This window comes from Lithobates pipiens, unplaced genomic scaffold, assembly GCF_037356315.1.
Source record: "Lithobates pipiens isolate NorthernLeopardFrog02 unplaced genomic scaffold, aLitPip1_a1.2 Scaffold_167, whole genome shotgun sequence".
Taxonomy (NCBI): Eukaryota; Metazoa; Chordata; class Amphibia; order Anura; family Ranidae; genus Lithobates; species Lithobates pipiens.
Window position 1 is genome coordinate 1,613,499 of NW_027507753.1, and position 12,549 is coordinate 1,626,047.

Sequence of the window (12,549 nt, forward strand, 5' to 3'; positions counted from 1 at the left end):
ACTCCCCCTCCCTCTGCCTTCCTGGGACTCCCCCTCCCTCTGCCTTCCTGGGACTCCCCCTCCCTCTGCCTTCCTGGGACTCCCCCTCCCTCTGCCTTCCTGGAACTCCCTCTCCCTCTGCCTTCCTGGAACTCCCTCTCCCTCTGCCTTCCTGGAACTCCCTCTCCCTCTGCCTTCCTGGAACTCCCTCTCCCTCTGCCTCCCTGGAACTCCCCCTCCCTCCCTGGAACTCCCCCTCCCTCTGCCTCCCTGGAACTCCCCCTCCCCCCCGCCTCCCAGGAACTCCCCCTCCTTCTACCTCCCTGGAACGCCTTCTCTGTGCTCCTCAGGCATGCTCCCTATCAGCAGGCTGATTGTTGCTTCCATCCGGTCTCAGGAGAGCCACCTGATGATAGACAGTGGGGTGGAAGAGCATGGAAGGACAATAGAGTGTCAGGGAATGGTGTGGGAGTGAAGTCATCAGAGGTTGGAGAACCTCCCGTATTGTCATCTCCCATTAGTTCTGGAGGTGGCACTGAAATTTGCACAGACAAAACTCAGCGACGCCGGACATGATACATGGCGGGCGGGAGAGAACTGACTTCCCCGGTGCCCAAATGGTGCAACTACATGAAATCTGAGAGTTTGGTGGTGGACATAGAGGTCATGTGACAGCTGTGGACATCACGCAGGAGATCATACGTGTATATTGGGATGCTGCAGATGGGGTTATAGGGAGGAGTCATGTCCCTGAACACGTCAGCTGGGTGTGGTACTGCCATATTGGGGGCCCAATTTATATCTAGCCAATCAGTACACAAGGAGCCTCACCCAGTGTCATCACATCTCACAGTGATTTGTGGATGGACAAAGACGGAGGCTGGCCTTTCACCCTGGGCCCTCCAATGAAATCAGAGTTCAGATTTACATTACTGCTAATGGGTTTGATTTTCACATTATTAATGTGCTTTGCTGTCCCATATTTCCATGGCTAAATTTCCTATGCAGATGCATATTTTATTTATGTATAACAAGGACAGGCAGTGGCATTGCTGAGGAATAGTGAAGATAAGAGGACCTGTCCATGGATGAATTGCATGAAGATGGCCCAGATCTGCACTGGGGTCCCCTCTCCTGTCCACCAATGACTAGATCCCAGTGATCTGATAGGAACCCATCTGGGTAATATTGATCCAGCTGACACCATAGATACCCCTTTGTGACATGTCCTCTTTCAGTGTCTCATTAGCAGCAGGTGGAATCATTGGCCCTAGGTGGGCCCCTGGCTGGTGTGCTGTATCTCTCCGGGTGCCTCAGCTGTTCTGATGACCCTTCCATTACCATTGGATTCTCTCTGTCAAGGAAAACAAAATCTGTATTTATTTCTTCTTCTTTGAGGGGGCCCAATAATTTATAGACTGTTGGGTTATACTGCCGCCCCAATAGGACACTGGCAAACAAACTGTGGCCCAGTATAGCCCCTCCTACTCCCACTCCCACTCCCAGTGTGCCTTAGTTTTGTGGGAGTATAGAGGAGAAGGGTTGCTATCCTCCCTGCACAAGGAGACCCCGCCTCACCTGTTACCATCCTCGCCTGAGAAAACCTTGCTGGATACCATCCTCCCCGCCCAAGAACACACCTCACCTGTTACCGTCCTCCTTGCCTGAGACCACACCTCACCCAATACCGTCCCCCCACCCAAGAAGACCCCCACCTCACCTAATACCATCCCCTTCACCTGAGGAGACCCCATCTCACCCAATACTAACCCTTCCACCTGAGGCGACCCCAACTCACCCGATACTGTCCTCCATGCATGAGGAGACCCCACCTCACCCGTTACCATCCTCCTACCCCGGGGAGACCTCGTCTGATACCCTCCCCTCCACCCAAGAAGACCCCACTTCACCCAATACTATCCCCTGCACCTGAGGAGACTCCACCTCACCTAATACCATCTCCTTCACCTTGTGTATGATATCTTGCAATCTCTTATTCCAACTGTCCACAGCACAGACATCTCTTCCCTATTCCTACCTATAGCATTGGCTGAAGCTCTGACAGACTCATATTTCCATAGAAGGGGAAGGTGCTGCACCAGAGACCTCAGGAGATTCCTGCTTCTCCTGCCTGTACCTATCTTCTTACTACCCATAGCAAGGTGTGATTGGACTGGGCTGTAATTTCTTCACCTACCAGTAGGTGTCCTCAATGCTCCACCTGCATTCTGTACATCCAACTTGGGACTTAAATATAGGAAACATGCATACATTTTATGGTACAAATGTTATGTCATATATACAGTATATGGTAGGAACATATTATGTGGTAAATATAGAGAGGCAGGGAGAAGAGAGTGCAAGGAAAGGACAGAATGCAGAGAGGGGGAAAGGGGGTGAGAGAGAGGGGGAAGGGAGAGGAGAGAGAGGTGAAGGGAAAGTAGAGAGGGGGGATGGGAAATGGGGAAGACAGATGAAAAGAGAAGTGAGAGGGGGAAGGGGAGGAGAGAGAGGGAAGGGAGATGTAAGAGGAGGAAGGTAGAGATGAGATAGGGGGAAGAGGTAAGAGGGTGAAGGCAGAGGAGAGAGGGGGAGGGAGAGGTGAGAGGAACATATTATGTGGTAAATATAGAGAGGCAGGGAGAAGAGAGTGCAAAGAAAGGACAGAATGCAGAGAGGGCAAAGAGGGGTGAGAGAGAGAGGGGGGAAGGTAGAGGAGAGAGGGGGGAAGGTAGAGGAGAGAGGGGGGAAGGTAGAGGAGAGAGGGGGAAAGGTAGAGGAGAGAGGGGGAAAGGTAGAGGAGAGAGGGGGAAAGGTAGAGGAGAGAGGGGGAAAGGTAGAGGAGAGAGGGGGAAAGGTAGAGGAGAGAGGGGGAAAGGTAGAGGAGAGAGGGGGGAAGGTAGAGGAGAGAGGGGGGAAGGGAGAGGAGAGAGGGGGAAGGGAAAGGAGAGAGAGGGGAAGGGAAATGGGGAAGACAGATGAAACGAGAAGTGAGAGGGGAAAGGGGAGGAGAGAGAGGGAAGGGAAAGGAGAGAGAGGGGAAGGGAAATGGGGAAGACAGATGAAACAAGAAGTGAGAGGGAAGGGAGATGTAAGAGGAGGAAGGTAGAGGTGAGAGAGGGGGAAGAGGTAAGAGGGTGAAGGCAGAGTAGAGAGGGGGAGGGAGAGGTGAGAGGGGGAAGGGAGAGGTGAGAGGGGGAAGGGAGAGGTGAAAGGGGGAAGGGGGAGAGGAGAGGTGAGAGGGGGAAGGGAGAGGTGGAAGGGGGAGAGGAGAGGTGAGAGGAGGAAGGGAGAGGGGAGAGGAGAGAGGTGAGAAGGCAGAGGGGGAAGGGAGTGGTGAGTGGGGGAAGGGAGTGGTGAGTGGGGGAAGGGAGTGGTGAGTGGGGGAAGGGAGAGGTGAGAGGGTATCAGTTATGGAGAACAAGCTGAGAAGTTGGTAATAATCACAGAATCGCAGAATAATGTTAATAAAATATACAAAACTTTATTGATGAGTAAAAACCCTCAATGGGGTAAATCTATAGAGAATAACACCTTCCAATAACCAGGTAATAATATTGGTGGCCCAATAATCAATCGGGATAATCACGTCCCTTTGGGTAATGATCCATGTCATGAAATCCTCCGGGAATAATACATGATCCTCATATACAATATATCAGACATGAAATGTAATCAGAACAATCGGTGGATAAATCCATTTAGATGATATAATAAAAATTGCAGCAAGTTGTCAGTGAAAGGCGAAGCGGCTGAACGGACTCGGCACAATGAAATCTTAGGAGCCGTGTTGGCAGAGAGTCATGTAGAGCAGAGATGGGGGAGTTGGCAGAAGTAAAGATGAACTTCTAGAAATGGGATGACTTGGCTAAGCTTGTCATTCAGGGGGATAAAGTTCTGGTTGTGGAAGAAAAACTCTGATATAAGGCAGCAGAGAGCCGGCTATGAGATCTCCGTCTCTCCTTGGGATTGCTGATGGATCGGGTTCTGTTCTTATACAAGATAATGTCAGCAACATGGAGAAAGACATTGCAGAGAGAGACACTGGGAGCCGGGAATGCCGTATATGTTAGATAGAGCCGCATCACTTTATTACATCCAAGGAGAGGAGAGAGAGAGAGTGTGCAGGGAGAGGAGAGGAGAGTAGTATGGAGGATGGAGAGGAGGATGGAGAGGTGTATGGAGGATGGAGAGGTGTATGGAGGATGGAGAGGTGTATGGAGGATGGAGAGGTGTATGGAGGATGGAGAGGTGTATGGAGGACGGAGAGGTGTATGGAGGACGGAGAGGTGTATGGAGGACGGAGAGGTGTATGGAGGACGGAGAGGTGTATGGAGGACGGAGAGGTGTATGGAGGACGGAGAGGTGTATGGAGGATGGAGAGGTGTATGGAGGATGGAGAGGTGTATGGAGGATGGAGAGGTGTATGGAGGATGGAGAGGTGTATGGAGGACGGAGAGGTGTATGGAGGACGGAGAGGTGTATGGAGGACGGAGAGGTGTATGGAGGACGGAGAGGTGTATGGAGGACGGAGAGGTGTATGGAGGACGGAGAGTAGTATGGGGGACGGAGAGTAGTATGGGGGACGGAGAGTAGTATGGGGGACGGAGAGGTGTATGGGGGACGGAGAGGTGTATGGGGGACGGAGAGGTGTATGGGGGACGGAGAGGTGTATGGGGGACGGAGAGTAGTATGGGGGACGGAGAGTAGTATGGGGGACGGAGAGTAGTATGGGGGACGGAGAGTAGTATGGGGGACGGAGAGTAGTATGGGGGACGGAGAGTAGTATGGGGGACGGAGAGTAGTATGGGGGACGGAGAGTAGTATGGGGGACGGAGAGTAGTATGGGGGACGGAGAGTAGTATGGGGGACGGAGAGTAGTATGGGGGACGGAGAGTAGTATGGGGGACGGAGAGTAGTATGGGGGACGGAGAGTAGTATGGGGGACGGAGAGTAGTATGGAGGACGGAGAGTAGTATGGAGGACGGAGAGTAGTATGGAGGACGGAGAGTAGTATGGAGGACGGAGAGTAGTATGGAGGACGGAGAGTAGTATGGAGGACGGAGAGTAGTATGGAGGACGGAGAGTAGTATGGAGGATGTGAAAGGTGAAAAAAAACAGCGCTGTCTATAAATAAATAAATATCAGTGAACAGAAAAAAATAATAAATAGAAAAGAAAAGATTTCTGCTGCAACTTAATGTGAGATACACACAATAGAATACTAATCAAAAAAGAAGCTACAATGAAAAACCATAAAGATACGTGATATACATTCATATGACAAATAATATTATAAATTATACTGAATTCATTCACTACTAACGTGCCAAAAATACATAAATTTTTCACATGTAGTAAGCTATATAGAAAATCATAAATTTAAGTAAAGTGAAATGACAATAGTGAAAACCAAGTGCACATAGTCCACAAATGTATGGAAAATCCACAATTAAATTGTAGAAGCAGGAGGATACGGAGATAAAACTTCAGTCCTGTTAGGTGACACTGCACACAACACCCTCAAGCCGTGAGAAAGGTGCATCAAAGAGAAAATCCTCCACCAATAGATCCACTGAGGCTTACCAGCTGACCAGATCTCTTTTTAAGGAGAACAAATCATGCCTGAAACTCATCCCCCAGCCTGGATCTTTATGCAATCACTGGTAGCTCAAATTTGTGTGCCTCCTCCTTTATACGTCTCTCATCCCAGCCACATTGATGGATGTTATTAGGACAGAACAAACAGAAAAGGTCCCATAGGCTGATGAATTTCAGGCACAATTTGATCTCCTTAAAGCGGGGTTCCACCGACGTTTTTTTTTCCCGCAATAATGTTTGAAATTAAGTATTCTAAATATTTTACTTACTTCTAAGTGCTGTCCGAGTCTCTTCCAAGTGTTTTCTTTGTTCAAAACTGCTTAGGAAAATGTTTCCAGGCGTTTTCCATTTTGCCTGTGGGCATGTGAAGCCCACAGGCATTGTCTTCCGGGGCACAGTCCTCCTAAACTCCCATCATGCACCGCCCCTATGAGCTGCGATCTTGTGCATGCGCAGATCAATCCGCTCGAGCACTGACAACCACTCAGGTCGCGCGAGATTTCGAGCCTGGGCGCCGTACAGACTCCTGGGAAATAAAAACAACGATCCCAGGAGCCCCTGCGGCCAACAGGAAGAAGTGACCTGCCGCTGAAGCCCCGCCCATTTCCACCGCGGCTCCGCCCCTTTCCGGAATCTTCAGAGGCAGAAAATTTGAAATAAGAAGAAAACAGAAGAAGACAGCAGAAAGGTAAGGGGATTACCTAGCGATTAGGGAAGGGGGAATCACATAGACCTAGGACTGTTAATTAGGGTGGACCTCCGCTTTAAAAAGAGATCTGGTCAGCTGGTAAGCCTCAGTGGATCTATTGGTGGAGGATTTTCTCTTTGATGCACCTTTCTCACAGTTTGAGGGTGTTGTGTGCAGTGTCACCTAACAGGACTGAAGTTTTATCTCTGTATCCTCCTGCTTCCACAATTTAATTGTGGATTTCCCATATATTTGTGGACTATGTGCACTTGGTTTTCACTATTGTCATTTCACTTTACTTAAATTTATGATTTTCTATATAGCTTACTACATGTGGAAAATGTATGTATTTTTGGCACGTTAGTAGTGAATTAATTCAGTATAATTTATAATATTATTTGTCATATGAATGTATATCGTGTATCTTTATGGTTTTTCATTGCAGCTTCTTTTTTGATTAGTATGGAGGGGGGAGAGGAGTATGGAGAGGAGTATGGAGAGGAGTATGGAGAGGAGTATGGAGAGGAGTATGGAGAGGAGTATGGAGAGGAGTATGGAGAGGAGTATGGAGAGGAGTATGGAGAGGAGTATGGAGAGGAGTATGGAGAGGAGTATGGAGAGGACAGAAGGTGGAGAGTAGTATGGGGGATGGAGAGTAGTATGGAGGGTGGAGAGGAGTGGGGAGGGTGGAGAGGAGTATGGAGGGTGGAGAGGAGTATGGAGGGTGGAGAGGAGTGGGGAGGGTGGAGAGGAGTATGGAGGGTGGAGAGGAGTGGGGAGGGTGGAGAGGAGTGGGGAGGGTGGAGAGGAGTGGGGAGGGTGGAGAAGAGGATGGAGAGGAGTAGGACGGCAGTAAGAGGAAGATACGGTCTCTTTCTCTATATTAGTAATTGCTCCAGTCAGCTTTTATTAATGAGAAACTTTAGCAAATGTATTTTTCCCGCCATGAATGAGTCCTAATAATGAGTCGGATCCTCATCACCATCATAGTAAGTATTGATAATATTGGAAAGTGTGGAATCCCACAGAGGGGAGAAGAGGGAATTCACAATGGGAGGCGACCATTATATCCATGAAGAGTAGAAGACTTTCCTTTAGAGGGTTGCAGAGAAGTCCGAGGTGTCGGTGAGGAGATCCTCTATACATAGAAGAGGTCCAGCAGGCCCAACACCGGGACACAATCACCAGACAAATCTCCGGCCGTCTACAAGAGATAATTGTACAATTACACAGAGATATTACATTGTATACATTCCATGAAATGTGTCATCAATACATATATACAGTGGTGTGAAAAAGTGTTTGCCCCCTTCCTCATTTCCTGTTCCTTTGCATGTTTGTCACACTTAAGTGTTTCGGAACATCAAACCAATTTAAACAATAGTCAAGGACAACACAAGTAAACACAAAATGCAATTTGTAAATGAAGGTGTTTATTATTAAAGGTGAAAAAAAATCCAAACCATCATGGCCCTGTGTGAAAAAGTGATTGCCCCCTAAACCTAATAACTGGTTGGGCCACCCTTAGCAGCAACAACTGCAACCAAGCGTTTGCGATAACGTGCAATGAGGCTTTTACAGCGTCCTGGAGGAATTTTGGCCCACTCATCTTTGCAGAATTGTCCTAATTCAGTTACATTAGAGGGTTTTCCAGCATGAACGGCCTTTTTAAGGTCATACCACAACATCTCAATAGGATTCAGGTCAGGACTTTGGTGTGTTTAGGATCATTGTCCTGCTGCAGAACCCAAGTTCGTTTCAGCTTGAGTACACAAACAGATGGTCGGACAGATGTGTTTACTTGTGTTGTCCTTGACTATTGTTTAAATTGGTTTGATGTTCCGAAACACTTAAGTGTGACAAACATGCAAAGGAACAGGAAATGAGGAAGGGGCAAACACTTTTTCACACCACTGTATATGTGAATGTGATGTGAATATCATTCCATGTTACACAGGGACTCGTCATATCAGTAATTTGGCTACTTTCCATCCACAGAAGAATTGGGATCATGTGACCTGAGGAAGATCTGCAGATCCCAATATCAGCAGCAGAGCCGACTGAGGAGACGATTGTATTCAGAATATTGAAGGTCGGCCCCATTCCCATCCCTGGAACAGCCAGGACGGGTTTTATTATTTTCTGTTAGGAAGTGATGCAGATTTATAGAGAGGAGAAGCCGGAATCCAGGAACTGGACTTATCAGCACTAGAGATGGGCCAACAGTTCTATCCGAGCAAAAGTTCCCCCCGAACATCACCTGCTCACCCGTTCGCCAAACTAGCTTGGCGGGATGTTCACCTGCTGAGCGCCCCACAATGCACTATGCCCTTCGCACTGCATTCTAGAGGACCTAATTGGATGAAGCCAGCGGTCAGGTGCAAGGCTTTGCCAATCAGCACTGTCAGGGCCCTGATTGGACAAAGTGATGATGACTTTCTCCAATCAGGGCTCAGTGCTCATAGTCCCACCCCCACTATAAATGATTCCTTCTCATAGGAAGCCTTTGCAGTGGTGATAGATAGAGCCAGGCTCAGTTTACTGCTAGTGAGTTAGTGTGTTAATTTATTGTGAGTGTAGAGTGTGAGTACAGTGTAGTGTGTGTGTATACTGTTAGTATAGTGTGTGAGTATAGTATAGTGTCAGTGTAGAGTGTGAGTGGATTATTAGTATAGTGTAGTGTCAGTGTAGAGTGTGAGTATAGTGTAGTGTGTTGTGTAGTGAAGTGTTTAACACCACATAACATTTAGTGCTGTATATCCTTCTTCTTGGTTGCTGCATGTTTTTTTTTCCTGTCCCCCTTTTTTGTCAGCTGTAGTTTTTCTGACTGTGACGTTGATGTTCCCTTTTTTATTTTATTTTTTATAGTTTTTACATTTCTGTCAGCGAAGTCCTCAATTTAAAGTGCACCAAACGCCACTTTTCATTGAATAAAGTGCATCCAATCACACATTTTCCCAGTTTATAATAAGTTTGGGTAATAATTCCCCATCATGTCTGGGAGGACAACAAGGAGAGGCAGACGTTCCCCATGGCACTGTGAGGGGTCCAGCAGCGTATGTGACCACAGGCAAAGGTGGACATGGTCAGTCCTCAGGCAGGACATCATTTCCTATATTTAGTGATGGTGCCCGTGCTATCCAGCCACAGTATGCAGAGGAGGTGGTGAAATGGCTTACTAAACCCTCCTCATCTTTGGTCATCCTCCTCATTATCATCATCCTCCATCACCCTAGCAGAGACTAGTGCACAGTCCCCTGCAGCTGCCAGAGCAGCTTATTCTGCCTCCTTGTCCACATCTATTCCTGCCCTAGCCCCAGCATCAGGCATGGAGAAGTCAGCGGAGTTATTTGAACACAGCGTCAGCCACTTGCTCCTTGATGATGCACAGCCATTACTGGATTCAGATGTTGGTTCTGAGGTTGAGGAAGGCAGGAACATGAGCCTACAGAGAGGGGAGAACACTGGTACACAAATTGGCAGTCACGTTCCCCCAGCTGCAGCGTATTGCCAAGTTGTCTCCGGTGGTAATGAGGATGGAGGAGATGATGATGATGATGATGATGAGGTCACTGATGTGACTTGGGTGCCGGATAGAGCAAAGGAGGAAAGTGAGGGTGAGGCACAACCCTAACAAGGCAGCCATCATGGAAGAGTAGAGAGCAGCCGCCCTATTCCATCACATTGTGGAGCTGTTATCTCCTGGCCCACTTCCCACAGCTCAGATGTCTGGACGTTTTTTAGCAGCCGATCGCACTGTTCCAATTTGCAAACTTTGCCTCAAAGCACATTGAGCGTGGCAAAAACTCCCAACCATTTGGGTACCACATGCTTGACAAGGAATTTACCCTCCCACCTAAAATCCACACAAAAGGGGCACAAATCTGCCCCTTCCTCCTCACCTCAGTCTGTCCGCACATCTGCCAGCAGCACACCACCAGATGCAGAGTAGTAAGGCTTGCTCAAAGTGGTGAAACAAATTTGTTATTTCCATCCAAAGTCTGGCCAAAGAGGCACCAGAATGTATCCAACAATCCTCTAATCTTGTTCCCAGTGTACTGCATTGTGACCTCATCATACAGACTGGCCCCCAAGCCGTTATTTATAAAAGAAAGCTTGCAGGAAAAAAATATTTAAATTACATTTTCTTTATTTATAATGTAGTACAGTTTTGCTGCAGCAGGTTCTATACATGGTACAGATGTGCCACTTTACAGGCAGAGTAAAGACAACCCCGGCACTATATTTAAAGGAATTTTTCATTTTTATTGTTTCACTTTAAGCATCATTAAAATCATTGCTCCTTTAAAAAGATTGTTTTTTTTAAAAAAATGTTCATTGATCTCCCCCAGGGGAGTACCCGGGCCCCATACCCTCTTTATGGCCAATTACTTGCATATAAGCCTTCAAAATTGGGACAATGGGGTTTGCCATTTAGGCCGAATTTTTTGTGTTGTTCAAAGTTCTGATATTGAATGAGCAAAGGGGTGTTCAGCCCATCACTACACATAATGCTCTGCAGTGGGATGGGTGACACGTAATGCTCTGCAGTGGGATGGGTGACATGTAATGCTCTGCAGTGGGATGGGTGACATGTAATACTCTTCAGTGGGATGGGTGACATGTAATGCTGCTAGAATAGATGGGTGACACACAATGCCCTGGGGGGTGGCACGGAATCTTCCCGGGGGGGTGAAACTGAATTTTCCTGGGGGGTGACACAGAATCTTCCTGGGCGGTGACAGATAATCTTCCTGGGGGGGTGACGCAATCTTCCTGGGGGGGCAAAGAATCTTCCTAGGGGTGACACAGAATCTTCCTGGGGTGACACAGAATCTTCCTGGGGGTGACACAGAATCTTCCTGGGGGGTGACAGATAATCTTCCTGGGGGGGTGACACAATCTTCCTGGGGGTGACACAGAATGATTGGAGGTGATGGTTAAAATAAAACTTTTTTTCCAATAAAAATTGAGTCAGTAAAATTTATTGTCAGTAAATTTGACACAACAGGACAGTGTCTTGTATGAATAAAGTTTGTTGTTTGTTCCTTGTGCCATTGTCACAGAACATCATCCAGGAGCCAATCCACCTGCAGCTCTGAAAGTGCGGGGGGCCGCTGTCACTCATAGAGAGGAGGCGGGGCAGAGGTGGGGCTCCAATCAGATGACAATGGAGGCGGAGCTGTAGCAGTGATGTCATGGGCGGTGCAGCCAGTGTGTCACCGCAGGCTTGTAGTACAATAGATGGGAGCGCGCATGCGCGGGTGCCCCTATCAGATCAGTGCTGTGAAGGGGGCACCGGTCACACAACAACACAGGAAGTGGGCAAGACTGAGCAGAAATGACGCCATTTAGAAGAGGAAAAGAAGAGAAAGATTACTGTAACGGCACCCCTAATATAAAGGGGGTTAACGCCGTTTACGATGTTCCCTCTCCTAGACACACATCCACTCGCGACCAATATCCACAGCTAAACGACCCTTTCCTATAGGAGCCGACCCCTCTGACAAAAAGACGAGACGCACTCTGTCTCTTCTGTAGTAGGAATGACTTTATTTTTGAGAAACATTGTAACTTTATACACAATTCAAGGCACATGCTTTAACATGAACAAGAGCCCAGCTCCACCCACACATCCCAAGAATCAACACCTCATCCTGACGTCTGCTAGGCTTCAAACGATCCCACCCAATACACATCTTTTCACAAAGGGTTGGCAGCCAGTCTGTCTGGCACTTTACAATACACACAAGGACAGACTTAAAGCGGAGGTCCACCCTAAGACCCCTTTCACACTGGGGCGTTTTTCAGGCGTTTTTCAAGCGCTTTAGCGTTAAAAAAAGCACATGTAAAGCGCTTGAAAGAAGCCTCATCTGCAGTCCCAATGTGAAATGTCAGCGCCCGAAAAACGCTCGTAAAGCGCCGCTTAAACTAGCAGCGCTTTACCAGCGTTTTTTGAGCGTTAATGAGGCGCTTTTAACCCCTGCTAGTGGCCAAATAAAGGGTTAAAAGCGCCCAAAAAACGCTGCTGCCAATAGCGTTTTTCAGGTGTTTTTCGGGCGTTTTACAAGCTCTTCCATTGATTTCAATGGGAAGGGGCGTTTTAGGAGCGTTATATTCACCGCTCCAAAAGCGCTGCAAAGAAGCTGCTTGCAGGACTTTTTTTGACGCTCTGCCAGGGCAGCGCCTTGGTGTGAAAGCACTCGGGCTTTTACATTGGGATTGCAGTTGCAGCTTCTTTCAGGCGCTTTTTTTAACGCTAAAGCGCCTGAAAAACGCCCC

At 47.9% G+C, this 12,549-nt stretch overlaps 1 protein-coding gene across 1 annotated transcript in view; it reads right to left on the reverse strand.

The window, feature by feature from the left end:
* Positions 1 to 7,152: 7,152 nt before the first annotated feature.
* The window catches only part of LOC143986539 (NACHT, LRR and PYD domains-containing protein 3-like), a 535,368-nt gene continuing 529,971 nt past the window's right edge, over positions 7,153 to 12,549 (reverse strand). The window contains exon 11 of the mRNA XM_077484912.1: positions 7,153 to 7,471. The gene's annotated coding sequence lies outside the window, so the exon portion shown is untranslated. The remainder of the gene's footprint in view (positions 7,472 to 12,549) is intronic.